At 40.1% G+C, this 15,660-nt stretch overlaps 1 protein-coding gene across 4 annotated transcripts in view; it reads left to right on the top strand.

Annotated features, from left to right (window-relative positions):
* The window catches only part of RERE (arginine-glutamic acid dipeptide repeats), a 411,621-nt gene that overhangs the window by 131,339 nt on the left and 264,622 nt on the right, over positions 1–15,660 (top strand). Inside the window, exon 1 of one of the 4 annotated variants that reach the window (XM_028108515.2) lies at positions 2,995–3,017. The exons of the other annotated variants lie outside the window; for them this stretch is intronic. The gene's annotated coding sequence lies outside the window, so the exon portion shown is untranslated. Of the gene's footprint in view, positions 1–2,994; positions 3,018–15,660 lie in introns of those variants that run through there. 4 annotated transcript variants of the gene reach the window in all.

Genomic DNA, 15,660 nt, shown 5'->3' on the forward strand with positions numbered 1-15,660 from the left:
GTGGCAGATAAAACTAGGGAAGTGCTCAGGGAATGCTTTGAGATCTTTCAGTCATTTTTGAGAAATAAGTGATGGAAAACATATGCTCCTAAAAGCCCTAGTTTTGTAGGAAAACAGAGCTCTGCCTGTCATGTTGTGTTATAAATGTAGAGGTAACTTACCAACTTTGCAGAATTTGGGATTTTGTTTTTATTATGAAGAAAAATGTGCAGCCTTCCACATACCCACACAGCAGTTGCATAGGATTGGAAAAATCCTCCAAGAGCGATAGACTTATGATTTTATGCAGACCGTCATTACATATAGCCTATCTGCCAAGAGACTCTAGGCCCTGATTTTAGAGTGATGGCATAATACATTGAGTGAGTCCATGGAGATCAGTGTGGAAAGGGGACTTTACAAAGGAGTGCTGACGCTGTAGGATAACGGAACGTGTGAGTCTGAAACCTGGCAGATGTGACTCTGTTGGAGAAAGGGTATTGTCGAGAAAAATGCTTTCTTGCTCTTTTTTCCCCTCAGGTCAAGTTGTACAAATTGCTGAAAGAATAGAGGAATAAAGCCTTAGATTGCTATGGGACGTTCTTACTCTGTCTTTTTTAAGAAGAACTGTGATCTTTTGTTTTTGTGAGAGTGAAGGATAAAGCCACTGGGTTCATGTTAATGCATATTCTTGTACTTGGAGCTATTAGAGTTGATTAAAAGGGTGTAGGTTATTGATAAAATGCGATTCTTAATATTTTAATTTATATACATTTAATCTGGATCAGTGCACTCTAGTGGTACTGTGATGTTAGAAATGTTCTGTATCTGCTCTGTCCGATTTAGTAGCTACTGGCCACTTATGACTAGTACTTGAAATATGAGTAGTGTAGACTGAGGAACTGAATTTTTAATTTTATTTAATTTTGATTTATTTTAATAGCCATATGTGGCTCCTGGCTGCCATACTGGACAGCACAACCCTGTGTGATTCACATGGCTGTGTAATAAATAACATCTGAGGGCATTCTCTCATGTACAGATGTGTTATAATTTTGTGGACTTGTGCTTTTATTTATTTTCTTTTAGAGAAAGTTGGAATGAAAAGGAGAACATAGGGGTGCCTGGGTGGTTCGGTCAGTTAAGCATCTGCTTTGACTCAGGTCATGATCCCAGGGTCCTCCTCAGCGGGGAGTCTGCTTCTCCCTCTCCCTCTGCCTCTCCCCCCCGCTTTATAGGAGCTTGGAGAGTCAGTACAAGCTTCTCTGAGAACTGACAATTTTTTTTTTTCAAGATTTTATTTATTTATTTGAGAGAGAGTGAGTAAGCAGGCAGGCATGAGCAGGGGGAGAGGCAGAGGGAGAAGCACACTCCCTGCTGAGCAGGGAGCCAAGATGTGGGGCTCCATCCCAGGACCCTGGGATCATGACCTGAGCCGAAAGCAGAGGCTTAACAGACTGAGCCACCCAGGTGTGCCCCAGAACTGACAATTCTTTCTTTTTAGCAGTACAAACTGAAACAATACTCCCAGGATCAGCTAGAAGTATTCTAACATACTGTCTTCTGCAAAACCTGTGTTGAGCTCCTCTGAGCTCTGGGATTCCAGGGATTTGTAGAACATGATCTGTTTATTAGTATCACCAGTGTTAATGGACACATATTGAGCATCTTGTATCTACTAGGCATTGTGCAGACTAGTACTTTACATGTCTTATTTTTCTCATTTCTCAGGACAACTCCATGGTGTGTGTTATATTATCTTTATTTTATAGATGAAAAAAACCAGAGTTTAGACAGAACAATGAACTTGCCCATGGTTTAAAGCTAGCAATGACCAAAGACCAGGGCGTGTTTCTGTTTGTAGACCCTTATAGGGAAGGATGAGAGGAGACAATATATGAAACTCATGAGTTACTAAATAAATAATGAGGTATTTTACATTAGTAATATATGTTAAAATGCTAAGCTGTAAAATACAGACTGATTGCAAAAGGAATTAAAGAGGGGCAAGAATAGCATGGCATGATTTGGAGGCACTAAGAAATTCTCAGGGCTTGGATTGGCCTTGAATGATACACAGTTATTCAACAAATGTTTATTGAGCTACAGTAGAGATAATATAAACAAGGTGAAAGGGAGGAAGTCCCATGTGTGGGGGATGCATATAGAGGGCTTTTATTGGACAGTTGTGGGAGAACAAGGTGATATAAGGAGGACTGGAGAGGCAGTTTCTTGAAGGAGGAAATTAGACCCATAGTCTTTTCTCAGAAGTTCTTTTTTTAAATTGAGATATAGTGACATGTAATATCACATATGTTAGTTATAATATATGATATATTATTATGTACTATAATATGCAAATTATATATCATTATGGGATATAATATTATGATTCAATATTTGTATATATTGTAAAATGGTCACCACAATAAGTCTAGTTAACATCTATCACCTCACAGTTACACATTTTTTTTTTTTAAGATTTTATTTATTTTAGAGAGAAAAAGAGCATGAGCCGGGGGAGAGGGGCAGAGCGAGGGAGAAGCAGACTCCTTGCTGGGCAGGGAGCCCCACGTGGGGCTCAATCCCAGGACCCTGAGGTCATGACCTGAGCCAAAGGCAGATGCTTAACCAACTGAGTCACCCAGGTGCCCCCCACACTTTTTTTTTTTAAGATTTTATTTATTCATTTTTAGAGAGCAGGGTAGGGGCAAGGGAGAGAGAGAATCTCAAGCAGAGTCTGTGCTGAGCGCAGAGCCTGATGCGGGGCTCGATCCGACGACCATAAGATCATGATCTGAACCAAAACCAAGAATCGGAGGCTTGATGGACTGAGCCACCCAGGTGCCTTCTGTTGAGAACTTTTAAGATTTACTCTCAGCAACTTACAAATATACAATAGAGTGTTAGTAGTTCTAGTCACTATGCTGCACAGTACATACCATGAGTTATTATTTTATAACTGATATATTTGTGACACACTTCTAACAGGTTCATCAAAAGTTCTTGAATAAGAATCTTCAGAATTGAGACAAAAGGTAGGTGTCACTTGTGTTTATAGAGAGAGAGTGTAAGAATTGAGGTCTAAGATAAAGGAGGACACTGGGAATGGAGAAAAAGATTGGTAGTGTTTTCCCAAATGTTTTCCTCTAAATTCATGTTATTCACTGTTGTGGCCAGTAGTACCCACCTGCTTGCTGTTATTTCCAGCCTGTGATTGGTGCTCGTCCCTTTGATTGATGGATCATCTCTGGTGACCACAAGGGAGGCTCTGTCTTTTTGCCTGGCTTGGAGCCTGGATTGTGATGAGGGCACACTAAGGCCAGAGATACGCCCACTGACTTGGCACCATACAGTAGTTTTGGGGGTTAAGAGAGACCCTTTTTTTCTTGAGATCCTGATAGCCTCCTTCTGTTAACATTTTAATTTAATACCCCACTTGAGGGAATTGATTTCCTTTTCCTTGTTGCTGACAGATTCTTTTCTTCCAGTCCCCCCCACCCCCACTTCCTTCTGTCCTTCTGTCCATCCACCCTTCTGTCCTTCCTTGGTCGAAAGTACCTAACTTGGTTTTATTTAGTCCTTCAGCTTGCCTTCTAAGAATGTTTTGTGAAGTGAATCATTCTTTATATGGTTCTGTAGTGATGTTGGTCCCTAATATGAGGAGAAAATAACCAGTTGAATAGTCTGGACTACTTTTCTGTGATCTAAGCAGGGGTTAAGGCATGAGTTGATGTGGCAAGTAATTGTGGCATCAGATTCCCAATGAGACCTTTTAAGGATTAGTTAAATGTAGTTAAGTTGAATTTCTGTTACTTTTGTCTGCAATTCACATACCGTTCTAAGGAAGAACAAGAGTTGGCATTGGTCATTTTTTGGAGATGAATTACACTGGGCAATATCCTCTGGGTGTTTGATTCTGTTGATAACTAATTAGTTGAATATTTTTCTTTACCTACAGGCTTCTTTGACCCTTTAATATGACAATGTATGGTGTAAACTTTGAGTACCAGCAATGTGTCACACACTTATTTTAGACACAGGGTTTTATTGTGATTGTTGTTGGTTTTGGGCTGCCTGTAAGGGTGTCCAGATTTTTTTTTTCTTTAGGAATATGGTTTGGAAAATGCTTGTGGTGGTTATGTTTAGCCCCATACTCTTCATTTAATGTTCTTTCTGGGCCACCTCATTTAGTACACATTAAATACCTTGGATTCTTTTTATTTTAGTATTTCTTACATGTTGAAGACTCCCATGTCCATGCGCTTCCTTGCCTCAGTCTTTCTTCTGAGCATTTGATGGAACTAAGACTGTATTTCCAGCTGTCCAGTAGGTACCTCAGTGTGGATGGCTATGTAAAAGGCAGCTGAAGCTGACACTTCAAAATTAAAATCTCTTCTTCATTCATTTACATGCATCATCTGTCTCTCCCCCACAGGTTATGAGAACTAGAGGTAGAAGGCCTCACATCATCTTCAGTTTGTCTTTGAGTCCATCTGGTTGATTACCAAGCCAGAATTTATCAGAAAGGTTAATAGTATCACCAACAAACATGTACCCTATTGTTTTTTAATCCTGGTAGAGGGTAGGATTGGCTTAGTGTGGATGTGGTAATGAGGCTCTCAAGATGCTTAAAAATTTCTTCCCTACTATTGGGGACTTCTGTGGGTTTTTCGTTGGTGAGAAGAGCTGCCTTTTACTACTGCCTTTTCGACACAGTTCTAAAATTCTGTAACGGTCTAAAAATGCTTCTTACTTTGTTCATATCATGTCATTTGTTTAGAAAAATATCAAAAGTGACAGACCTATAGGGAAGAGGCAACACACATCACATCCAGCTTTAAAAACAAAACTGTAAATTACCAGTTGCTGAAAATGGCACACATGTCTCTAGGTAGTTAGTCATATTGTTAGTCAATTTGTAGGTTGGAAGATGAAGCAGGGAGGAGAGTAAAGGGATCTTGTGCATTTCCCTGAGGTCTCACAGATTGGATCCAATTGACTTTAATCGGAAGTGAAAGGATTTGAGAAGAAATTCCTCTGTTTTCTGAAGTGAAAGAGAGGATTTCTTTGGAGAATGCTGCTGTAACCCTCTGCTCGTTTACAGTTCAGTCTTCCAGGTTGCGTTTGTCAGTTGTTTTTGAGATTTATGTTCTCTCGTGTTGAATATTGCTTACTTGCACTTTCCAGGTGTTCTTAAAGGTCACTAGAGACTAGAGCTCTTCAGTATATGTTTACATAAGGCAATAAACTGAGCTTCTGATATTTTTGTGGTTGTGGAGTTGTGGAATGAGTATTTTGCTTGTAGGTTTAATTTTTCCTTGACAACCAAATTGAAGAAATTTGTCAAGGGAACTTGACTTTAAACAGTTGGGATACAGACCTTATTTAATCTGGCAGTTGCTCTACTGTCCTTTTTTTTAGAGTATATGAGATGAAAGCTTAGAAAAAAATACCTGTGTGGTATTGATTAAGCCTGCCAACACATGACCAATAGAAGTCTTGTTAGCAGATGTACTTCTGGAAGAAATGCAGTCTCTGCCTCCTCCAATCCTGCTCAGTGTTATCACAGTTACTCTTCCTAGGTGTGATCCTTTCACTTGCTTTTTCATATTTAAAAAAAAAAAACTTAGTTGGAAAAGTTCTGAAGACATAGCTTTTCTTTTTTTTCCCCCCTCCCTGTATTACATTCCTTCTGATGATAATGTTCAGGTCTATAAATCAAAAGGTTCTCTTTTAGTCTAGTCATAGTTACAGGGCTGCATTAATAATTTATAATGTCAAGATGAGGATGAGGCCTATGGAAAAACCTGCAGTTTTGCACATAATATTTAATAAAATTTGCATTTTAAAGTGTAATGCTGTAGATTTAATACGTGTATGTTTTAACATAAACTGTTGACAGCATTATTAAGCTTTCTTACTCCGTTCTTTAAAGAAACATGATATTTAGTTTTTCTCATTTTGGCACTTATCTCTTGGAGCCCTTTGTTGCAAATTAATGGGTTTCTCAGTAATGACCTTCTTTCCAAGATCTTGGCAGATACTTGCTTTAGAGAGGTGCCATACTTATATTGGAAATCCCTAATGTAGACTTGATGGCTTTCTCTTTTCATTCCCAGGTGGACCTGGTCCAAGAGGTAAATGTTTTTTTTAATTAGAGAATATGTTAGAAGCTGAGCAGGACTGGGGTATATTATGGGCAATGTGGGGCTATTACATCATCCTTTAAAGTTTGTTGTAATAAATAAATTAAACTTCTGTATTATAATACGGACTGTTCTTGAATGTGTTATCTGTTCTTATCAAGAGGAGGGTGAAAATATGTACTGCTGATTACACATATTCAAGGTGTTTTTGTTGTTGTTTGTTTTGTAGACAGAATTCATATTTGACCCTGAGCTAATGGTATTTAAGATTTTTGTAAACACCTGATAAAAGGGCACTGGTATATTCTTAAGCTATTTTTATTTTGCAAAGGAACTCTTTAAAAACTGTGATAGTACAATGGGGCTAAACATATTGGGGCCTGAAGCCATGTATGGTATATCTGAATAGCCAGAGAGGTTACTGCTGACACTTGCAGTAGGAACTTCAGGTGATACTCTATAGGTCTGTGCTGTACCATGCCTCCTTCCAGAGTTTCCTTCTTTCCACTTATAGTTTCTTCATTTTCAAGTTGCAGAGTGGAAAGTGTCCATGTGGCTCTTGTGCCCACAGATTTGACTGTTGTGCTTTTCAGCTTGTTGTATGTGTCATGTATCACTTAACTGCTCTTGGCATCTTGGGTACCCTTCTTGGTCATGGAGAGACCTTAGTGCTAAGAACAAGTTAGTGCTGCCGTCAGTGCTGATGAATGATGGCAGCTAGATAATGATATGTAAGAATGCTTATTTAGAAATGTAGACTGTCTTATTGGGCAGTGACCCTTCCCCTCCTTTTATGGTTATTCTTATTCTGAATGTTAATATAATCAGTCTTTTGATGCCAACAAGTACAGGGAATCTGAAACATTCAACTGTGGAACATGCTTGCACTGTTCGGATTACCTGGAGTTCATGCTTCCCGCTGTTTCGCATACATAGAAGATGATATTTGTATAGCGTAGTGGGTAAACTGGAAATATTTTGGGGGTGCTTATATCGGACTATGAAAAATTAATTGTGTATTCTCTAATATAAGATAGGAAATAACAATGAGGGAAGATAATAAACATTGAAGTTACCTAAAATATCCAATAAAGTGTCTTCCAAATTTGTAATGGAAAATTTGAGCATCTCCTGTGAACCATACCTTTTTATATCAGATTCTAGGCATAAAATGACTACATTCAATTTCTGATAAAGACTTTTTGATGAACATATTTTCAAATTCTGGAAGGTCACCATTCATGAAAGAATTTGTTCATAGAGGAAGTAGCAAATGACAGAAGAATATTGCATTTTCTTTTGTTGGAAACATCTTTATTGTCATTAGCCAAAATTTGGTAGTTTGTTCTTTTAAAATTATGTTCCCAGAGTATGATTTTTTTAAATTTGACACTCTTTCATTGATCACAGTGTAATCATAATTTTCTTGATAATGCACATAGATTTTGAACCTAGGTAAACCTTTCATATTAAATATTTAAAAACAATACACCTTCCCCTCCGCTTCTTTGACTTAAAATTCTTCTTTAGGATTCAAATATGACACCAACTAAACATTACTAAGAAGTCTGTTAAATTTTCATTTTTCTGGAATTGAACTTTGAATTCATATACTTAATCACTACATGTTTTCTTTCTTTTCATGTGGACTTTACAGTGTTCCCTTTAGGGCCTCAGAAATGTTACTTAAGGAAGTTATTTTTAAAATCCAGTAATTCTCTTTTATTAATTTGCAAGGTGAGAACCTTTCAAACAGCATACCCCACCCCCAAGTCTTCATTTGGACAACAGGTGCATTTCCCTTTGAAACGGGGTGGGGGGGGAGTGTTCCCCTCTTATATCTTCCTAGAGTGGAAACCAACTAAGACTGTAGCAGCCTAGATTTTATTAAATGCAGCATTTGGTAACATCATTAATACGGAATTTGTCTATAGGCAACTGTTACTTATGTAGTGGGTTTCTCTGTGAATAAACCACTCTATTGTTTTAATTTTGGGATTTTCAGAACATGGTCCTAATACAGTCTTTTCACCATCCTGTCACTGCAGCTTCACTGGTCATTCACAAATTTATTTGGCTTCTCAGTGATGTCTTATTTGCTGCAAACTATTTTCTTGCCACCTTGAATATTTCATCCCCATATTTCAACCATCCATTCTCATGGTTGTTGGTGTTACTTGTATGGTGAGGACTCCTAGATTTACATGCCCAGAGCTTTCTGACCTCTCAACTCTGCTTAGCTATCTACTAGGCATCTCAAATTTAACACATTTCAAACAGAATTCCCAGTTTTCCTTATCCTCCCAAGATGAGTAAATGACAACTCAGTTGTTCAGGCCTAGATCTGGGCCCCTTCTTTGTCTCATACTACATCCAGTCTGACAACAGATTGTGATGGCTTTGCTTGAACAACCTATCTACATACTGAGCTCTGCTAGCACCCACAGGACCATTACCTTGTCTGAATCAATAGTTTCCTTACCCCTACAGCAGCCAAGAGGAAATCTGTTAAAATATAACTCAGGTAATTACTTCTCGGTGCAAGACTCTACAGTGGCTTTTCTCTTATTTCAGTAAATGCTCCCAGCTTCCTTATCATCTCTGGCTTCCTTCTTGTCTTCACTGCTTCAGCCACCTTGGCCTTTTCCTATTGTTTGGATATGCCAGGCGTGGTTCTGTCTCAGGCCTTTGTCCTGGCTTTTCTCTCTGCCTGGAAGGCTTTTCCCCCAGCTTACCACACAACTTGCTCACTTACTTTCTTTTTTTTAAAATATTTTTTATTTATTTATTTGAGACAGAATGAGAGAGAGAGAGAGAGAGAACACATGAGAGGGGGGAGGGTCAGAGGGAGAAGCAGACTCCCTGCCGAGCAGGGAGCCTGATGAGGGACTCGATCCCAGGACTCCAGGATCATGACCTGAGCCGAAGGCAGTTGCTTAACCAACTGAGCCACCCAGGCGCCCCTGACTTACTTTCTTTAGGTCAAATGACCCCTTGCCAGTGATTACCTTAAAAAAATTAACAACCTTTCATCCACTTTGTCCAGCTTTGCTTTTCTCCATAGCACTTATCACCAGGTAATATACTATGTATTTTCTTGTTTGTTTATTGCCTGCTCTCTCTCTCCCTTCTAAATTCTCACCTCTCTCTGAGGTTAGAGATTTTGTGCATTCTGGTCACACATGTATATTTGCTGAATTAGTGGAAGAAGTAACCGAGAGTCTGCTCTGGGCTTTGTGTTTATTTGATAATCATTGTTACAGCTACAACATCTAAGTATTGTGGTCTCAGGCCCTGGGACTCCCAGTGCTCCCTGCTCACTCACTGGTTGCCTGCATCTGCAACTGAGTAGTTCCAGTGGCTCTTCTGCTTTTCTATGACTGACCTCAGTCTAACAAAGATGGCAGGGTATTACATGTGGTCAACCTAGAGAGAATTGCACTGGGTTAGAATAGCTCACACATAGAAAATGGCAAATTGGGGAGCACCTGGGTGGCTCAGTTGGTTAAGCAACTGCCTTCGGCTCAGGTCATGATCCCAGGGTCCTGGGATCGAGCCCCGCATCGGGCTCCCTGCTCGGCGGGAAGCCTGCTTCTCCCTCTCCCACTCCCCCTGCTTGTGTTCCCTCTCTCGCTGTCTCTCTCTCTGTCAATTAAATAAATAAAATCTTAAAAAAAAAAAAAGAAAATGGCAAATTGAGTTTTGGCATAGACTTCTGCTTTTAGTTTTAGTCAGGGCTACTTTTCCTTTTCATCTAAGACTCAGATTCTAAGTGTTTTTAGAAGGACTGCTCCAGTGAGTTTTATGATTCTGTTTTTCCCTTGGTATAATCTGTACCCATGGATTAGAAGTACATTATGAATGCTTTTGGTTTTTCATATGTGTGTGAAGTGTAATTGTATTAACTATAAAATTCACCCTGTCATTACCTTTCATCAAATGCTGAGAGCTTTTGTGTCATGGTTGCCAATTACTTTGAATCTTGGAGCTCTGCAGACTTAAAGCAACCCTGTCCAACTTACCTGCTTTTGAACATGTTGGGTAGAGGTGGTAAACCTGACCACATATCCCTGTGTATTAAAGATTATTGTGGTCCAAAGAAGGTTCTCTTTCATTCCTAGCATTACATGAAATAAAACTTCTCCTTCTATATGTTTAGTTAACTATGCTTTTACAGCTTTAAGAGGTGGTTTTACTCAGTTACAGAGGTAAAAGCTCTTCCTTATTTTAGCCGGATGTATCTTTTTTTCTTAGCTGTAGTAAAGCTTGAGCTTTTTCTTATTCGTTTGTAACACTGCTGTTTGTGTGTTTGAATATCTTTATTGAAATATAATTCACAAATAATTTGCCCATTTAAATTATACATTTAATGGCTTTTAATATATTCACAGAGAGGTGCAACCATTACCACAGTCAATTCTAGAACATTTTTTTTTTAAAGATTTTTTATTTATTTATTTGACAGTGAGAGAGACACAACGAGAGAGGGAACACAGCAGGGGGAGTGGGAGAGGGAGAAGCAGGCTTCCCCCTGAGCAGGAAGCCCGATGCAGGCCTCAATCCCAGGACCCTGGGATCATGACCTGAGCTGAAGGCAGACGCTTAATGACTGAGCCACCCAGGCACCCCAATTCTAGAACATTTTTATCACTCCTAAAAGGAACCTCGTAACCATAGCAGTCCCATGATGACCCCCCCCCCCCCGCCATCAGTAATCTGCTTTCTGACTCTTTGGATTTGCCTTTCCTGGACATTTAATATAAATGGGATCATATGATATGTGGTCTTTTGTGACTGGCTTTTTTTTTTTTTTTTTAACGTGTCATAATGTTCCAGGTTTTATCCATGTTGTAACATGTGTAAGTATTTTACTTCTTTTTATTGCTGAATAATGTTCTATTGTGTGGATGTACTGTATTTTAGTTATCCATCTGTTTAGTTTTCTATTTATGGGCCATGCTTTGGGAAAGTGAGTTTAGGAATTCTATCCCCTTTCATATCAGGGGCTTGGATTCATAAGCATTTGGTTTCCCTTGTACTTGGCATTGTGGACATCAGGTTTTTTCTTTAATTGTATGATAACAGAAGCATCCACTTGGCTCCATGATCAGGCAAGTCACTGATCAGTAATATTACTCCTAACAACCTTCAGGGCTTGCCGGGAAGCATCAAGATTTTCAGGATATGTTACTTCTGTTTTCCTAATTCAGCTTCACACACCTGTTGTAATTACTATTTCAGGCAGTGCTTTGAATTAGTCTAGCTTATTTCAGAGAACAAAGAACATGCCATCTTATAGTTTTTGTAATGGTATTATCTTTATGGATTGCATATTAGTTAAGCATAATTATGAACAAAGCAACACACATGCTTAACCCCTTGAAATCTCTGTGATAGGCACATCATTTTGTTTAAAGCAGTGGTTCTCAACTGTAAGCAACTTTGCTTCGCAGAGGATAGGTGGCAATATTTGGACCCCTTTTTGTTCTGATTGGAGCAGAGGGTTGTGCTATTAGAATCTACATAGGTAGAGACCCAGGGATAACGCACAGGACAGCCTCCCCACAGCAAAGAATGATCTGGCCCCCAAATGTTTATCGTGCCACAGTTGAGAAGGCCTGCTTTAGAGTGACCATTGAATTTTCTTTAACCCACTGAGAAGTGACGCAACTGTAGGCAGTGTGCAAGGCAAAAAATTGTGTATGTATTTGGTAGAACTTCACATTTAACAATGTAGGAAAGCAGTTGCTTATATTGAGTTTGTGTGTTCTTTTAAAGAAAGGGATGATTGGTTGATTAGTTATTTATTTGTTGTTTATTTATGGAAACCTCCTTGGGCACCTCATCTTTGGGAATTCCTTACTCCTACTTCAAATGAAAAGATTATGTGTTGTTATTTAATTTCAATTGAGTTGTTAAATGTAATCTAGAGTTTTGCCTGTTTTGGGTGCTTTTCCCCACCCTTTGCAGGTCCTGTGTTTTGTTATTATGTCTTTTTTTTTGGAAGAAATTGTCAAGAGTCCACTAATCTTCATTCTTTCAATTTCCCCCCCTCGCTTCTGAGGGAGGAAGTGTTCCTCTAAGCATTACATCCACTTCTGAATAAGGGGCATTCATTCAGCGCTTCCTCTGTTTTGATACCACAGAGGTCCCTCTGAATTTGACTAGTGCATCCCATCTCAGTTATTTACGTTCTTTCAGTAAGATATGTGTTCTGGGAAGGAGTGTATGAACTCAGGATTGATTGAGTTTAAATAATCATAACCTCAAATGTAGAGAATTGTTGGAGGGGCATGTATAGCCAGCCATTTGCTTATATTGTTGGGTTTGTCAGGTGGAAGAATGTCACAACCCATTTATTTTTACACAGAAGAACTACTCTTAGTACCATATCAGTTTCAGATAAAACACAGTCTTACCTCTGCGTGGGTTCACAGACCTGCTGACCCCATATTTCAGTGTTAACTTGCAGGTTTGTCAGTGATTTTTCTGGCATATTTTGAGGTATTCTCTGCAGCAGGTTGCTGTTTATGAGAATAGCTTATTTCTATCCAGTGAGGACAAGTGTTAAAGTGACATTTCCCTTTCCAGAGCAAAAGTCATTACATTTTCTCTCCCAGGATGTTGATATGAAAAGGAACAGGAGAAGAAAATTGGTTTCCCTTTGAAAGCAAGTTGCCCAGGGCGCCTGGGTGGCTCAGTTGGTTAAGCGACTGCCTTCGGCTCAGGTCATGATCCTGGAGTCCCGGGATTGAGTCCCGTATCGGGCTCCCTGCTCACCGGGGAGTCTGCTTCTCCCTCTGACCCTCTCCCCTCTCATGCTCTCTCTATCTCATTCTCTCTCTCAAATAAATAAATAAAATCTTTAAAAAAAAAGAAATAAGCTAATTAAAAAAAAAAAAAAGCAAGTTGCCCAGCTGTAGCATGCCTTTTTGGTGTTCTGTGGCATGCTGGCTGCAGCTGCTTCTCTTAGAGGCAGGGCCCCGCAGATGGGGTAGCTTTCTTGGGTCTTCCGCATTTGGACCATCTCATTTTGTTCCTAAAGGAGAATGCTAAATGCAGAAATGGCAAAGGCAGAAGTTCTTGAGGTGCTTTGGTTCCTGATCTAGGCTTTCAGAGATAGTGGATTTGAAAGCAAGCTTGTTCAGATGGAACTAACAACTCTTAATGGAAAATATCTTCAGTCAGACAAGATGAATGTTTCCAAAATGTTTCAAGAGACTGCAATGACACTCTGTTTGCCTAGCCTACAGTTTCAGATAACTTGGCTTTTAAAGATGGGTAGTTTAAGGCAATATGGCCTTGGGGTTAAGGGTATAGGCTCCGGAGTCTGTGGCCTGGGTATATATCCTAGATCTAACACATAACTGTGTGATTTTGGTCTACTTGCTCAGCTGCTCTGTGCTTGCTTTTGCATTGGAAAATGTATGTAACAATAGTACCTATTGAATAGAGTTAGGTTGATCAGTGACCTGGTTTACATGTTTTTTCTTGAATAATTATTAATCTAGTGAAGATTAAATGAATTAACATGTAAAATCCTTAGTGCATATTAAATACTCAGCGTTAGCTGCTTTATTATTTTAGGAGCCGCCATTGACTATGCCCCCTCGCCCCAGCTTATTTCCTCCTGGTTTTTCTCTGTAGTTCCCATTAAGGATGGTGATTTAATCCACCACTCTTCTTACTGTACTTCTTTGTACCTGAAATGTTTTCTCTATCATTTTGCGTGTCCCTACCCTGTTCATGGTTTATGATCCACCCCAAGCACCACCACATTTGTTGCTCATGAAATATTTTCATTTCCAAATAAAAGTCTTATCACAGTGCTCTCTTGACTTATCTAGCTCATGTGTGAAAGGGAGGGCAGGAAAAGGTAATTTATTGCTGCTCTTTATATACCAGGCAAAGTTAGGATCTGAGAATACAACAGAGGTCAAAAACAGTCGAGGGTCAACTTCTCATGGAGCTTCTAGCTTCTAGACAGCTGTTAATCAAATCACACAAATAAATGTGAAATTACAGTTGTGGAAAGTGTTGCAAAGAGGGGGGGGTGCCTGGGTGGCTCAGTCGTTAAACGTCTGCCTTCAGCTCAGGTCATGATCCCAGAGTCCTGGGATCAAGCCCCACATTGGGATCCCCGCTCTGCGGGAGGCCTGCTTCTCCCTCTCCCACTCCCCCTGCTTGTGTTCCCCCTCTTGCTGTGTCTCTCTCTGTCAAATAAATAAAATCTTTAAAAAAAAAAAAGTGTTGCAAAGGGATTTAACCTAGTCATTTTGGATAGGAAAGGACATCTCAAGGAAGTTGCTATTGAGCTGTGACCTGAAGGAAGAGTAGGAGCTACCTAGGCCAAGAAGGGAGAGGAGCATCACAGACCAAATGAAGAACTTGAGCAGAGTACTCCTTCCCGGTAGGAGGGAGTGTGGTGTGTTCAGGGAACTGAGGGAAGAAATGCCAGAGCGGTGTGAGATGAGTCAGATAAAAAGGTATACGGGCTTGGAGCGCCTGTCTGGTTTAGTCCGAGGAGCATGCAGCTCTTGGTCTTGAGGGGTTGTGAGTTCAAGCCCCATATTGGGGGTAGAGCTAACTTAAGAAAAAATTAAAGGGCCTTGTAGATCATGTTATGATTTGGGTTTTTAGCTAACATAAGTGGGAAGTCATTGAATGACCATTTTTAAGGTGTGGATTGACATAATCACATCAGCCTTTTGAAAGGTGTACCCTGGCTAAAGTGTAGAAGGAGAATTGTAACGGTTCATAGGAATAGATTTGAAGAGAAGCCAGTTGAAGTGGTCCAGAAAAGCCATCCTAGGAGCTTTAACGGAGGTTGTGATGTTGGAGGGGTCCTGAAGTAGAGGAAGTTGAGAGAAATTTATAAGGTAACAGTGACAGGATTTGTTGATGCTAGGATGAAAGGTAGGGAGTAATGATGCTGCCTAGGTGTCCAGCTTGCATAACAAGGATGGGCGGGGGCACCAGTCACTGAGACCATTTAGAAGAGGGGCTCATTTGGGGCCACAGTGTGCCTTTGGTTTGGATATATGGGGGTACCTTTGAGACCTCCAGGAGGAGACTTCCAGGTGGACAGTTTTCACTCTGCCGAGGTTTGGTAGACATGTACATTTGTGGATCACCTGTGTGTTTTGTGTTACCTGTGGGCTGTTGGACATCTATGAGATTGATGAGGATGGAAGTTGAGGATGATGAAGGGACCCCACACAGTGCCCTGTAGAACTCCTGCTCTGGCTGGCAGGGTACTGGGGGTGGGGGATCAGGTAGATAGGCCCATGCCAGGTCAGCCAAAGGCAAGCAGCCTTTCCAGAAGGACGGTATGTGTTCAGCCCTGGGATGCTGAATGGTCAAATGATAATGAGGTCGACACTCTCCAGTGGATTTGATACAGAGAGGAAATTGCTTTAATGGGAATTGTTTCAGTAAACATGATAGGATAGCCATGGTCCTTGTCAATTAGTGGAGAATGGACACAGGTTAGCAATGGATGATGGTAGTGGGATCAGCAAGGGCCCTTTTA

The sequence above is a fragment of the Eumetopias jubatus genome, unplaced genomic scaffold, assembly GCF_037043125.1.
Source record: "Eumetopias jubatus isolate StellerSeaLion01/CBP00866 unplaced genomic scaffold, mEumJub1_p1.0 scaffold_4, whole genome shotgun sequence".
NCBI lineage: Eukaryota > Metazoa > Chordata > Mammalia > Carnivora > Otariidae > Eumetopias > Eumetopias jubatus.